The following is a 2,510-nucleotide window of genomic DNA, read 5'->3' as shown; positions in this document are numbered from 1 at the left end:
CACCATCACTGGTCTAGGGAGTTTTTTTGGGTTTTTATTGGAAGGATGAACTTGGATAGAGAGAGGGGGGAATGAAATACCCCAATAAACTGTAGAAATGAATAACTTGAGGACTGCTCAACTTTCTTCCTGAACTGTACAAAAAGGAATGTCCCACAAGATCTCTATGCTGATGGTGACTAGTACTCCTTGCAGAGCTTACAGGCTACACACAGTGGGGTTTATCTACTATTTACTAAATCTGGAGAGTGAAAAAACTGGTGACTTCCGAATAGAAACCAATCAGCTTCCAGGTCTTATTGCCAAAGCTTAACTGAATAAAGTTAGTGTTAGAAGCTGATTGGCTGCCATGCACAGCAGCACCAGAATCTGAGTGAACCAGTTTAAGTAAATCTCCAGGAGTAGCTTACAACACTAACTCTTTAGCAGTGGGGACACCAAGGGCGGACTGACAACTCATAGGGCCCCCGGGCAATAGGGGATCATGGGGCCCCTGTGTCCTTGCCCAAACTCAAAAAAGCCTATGAAAAAGGTACCAGGGGCATCTCATGGGGCCCCCTACTGACCCCGGGCCCTCGGACAGTGCCCGAGTTTCCAAATGGTCAGTCCGCCCCTGGGGGACACTTACACCCATAGCCACAGTATCATCGGTTGCCTCCTGCTGATATCCACCAGGCTCTTCCTAGTAAGGGAGATGTGGACGTACTCCACTATAGGATAGTTGGACTCTTCCCACCAACCTTCTCCTGGTCTCTCTTCAGTGAGTTTCTCCAGACCCAAATTGATATCTGAATTCAAGCTTGCAAATGGACCCCCAGCTAAGCCTAGCTGGGACCTTGGTGTCTTTTTAAATAGCTTCCTGTAGAAATCAGTCCTAGGGGCACAAGTCCCCCTCCCCAGGGATTGTCTTGAGATCCATAAATATTCAGGCTGCATGCCCTGTTCTTCCTCCCACTATAACTCTAGAATCCTCTAGGACAGGGGAAAGAAACCTGTGAGACACTGAGCAGTCCTAAATAATCAACTCCTGCTCCTCTGATTACAATGGAGCTAACTAAATTTACCCATCAACCTATGGTACACTAGGAGGGTGCTTCATACATCATCTAGCAAACAGTGAAAATATTAATTGTGGGTGGACTGAGTCTTTAACCCCCCTGGAGGTATTCCCGAGTGTAGCTCGGGGTAAAGTTTCAGTACCAAAAGGGTTAACCCTGAGCTACACTTGGGCTTACCATGCGGCGCTGCTCTGCGATCCCTCAATCACTTACCTTGTCCTGCGCTCCCGCGATGTTCCTCCTGCAGTGTCCCCGGTAATGTCCTCCAGCCGATGCCGGCATCTGTCTTCTGGGTTCCATCCCCTGCGAGCGTCGGGACGTACGGGGGACGGAACGGCGGGAAATTTGAAAATGACAAAAAGTGACATTCACTCAATACACTAAAATCACATAGTATAACATTCCTGTATCAACCCATTTCACATACATTTTGTCCCGAGTGCTTTGTCCGGCGCCCTGCCTGCATTTTTACTGTTCTTTCTGCCTGGAAACTGAGAAACGTCCATGGCGTCCAAAAAGCGTCCCTTTAGGTCAAAATCGGTTTTAGACCGGCTAGAGAACAGCGATAGTAAATCAGCACCACTTGCAGAATTGAGTGATAATGATTTGTGGGGGAAATTCCTCATCAGACACGGAAAACGATTCTGCGACTTTGCTCAGCGATGTGCGAACTTGGCGCTATATTTCACATTTCAGTGTTTTTGGTTTGATTATATTATTGAATTACATTTATTATTATATTATTATTTTTTATGATTATTTATTAAATTATAATTTATGATTTCATGTTTCAAGTTTTATCATCCCCGGGATGTTTACTAGACTCTTGTTCGGACAGATTTCAGGGAGTTATTCCTAACAATTACAGGCCTACAATAAAAAAATACATATTTTAATGCAAAAAAATGTACCGCTTTGAGCACAGACATATGGACATAATCAGACCGCTAGGGAGGTTAATACGCTTTCAGGGCACTGAATGGAAATTGCTGGAGCTTTTTAGTATTTTATTGACAACTGTGTTAGATTAAAAAAAAAAAAACCCTCTACAAGTTCAACCTCTTGGGATAATACAGGTGAAATGATGGTCGTTAAGCAGGTAAGAGGGGAAAAAAAACATTGTTATGTACACCTTCATCTTATCTAAGAAATATCTTTGTAGGTCATGAAAGGAGACCTCAGAAATAAACATTGACATGTTTACAAAAGGAGAAGTTTTGTTGGCTGGACCAGTTACGCAGGTTTGAAGAATGCATGTGGACAGAGTTGGGCTGTGTGGGGGGGGGGGGGGTGTCAATGTATATTTTTGGATGTGGGAGTTTCACATAGCAAGGAGACATTTTCTGAGACAAAAGAACTGAATTTAAGTCTCAGGTAAGGTAAGGGGGAGCAAAAATCCCTTTTGTCCTACACCCATAAGATAGGATGTCAAGGGAGCGCTTTAAAATTCGG

This window comes from Staurois parvus, unplaced genomic scaffold (genome assembly GCF_062004578.1).
Source record: "Staurois parvus isolate SC_StPar_1 unplaced genomic scaffold, SC_StPar_1.0 ptg000795l, whole genome shotgun sequence".
Lineage (NCBI taxonomy): Eukaryota > Metazoa > Chordata > Amphibia > Anura > Ranidae > Staurois > Staurois parvus.
This window is presented reverse-complemented; position numbering follows the sequence as displayed.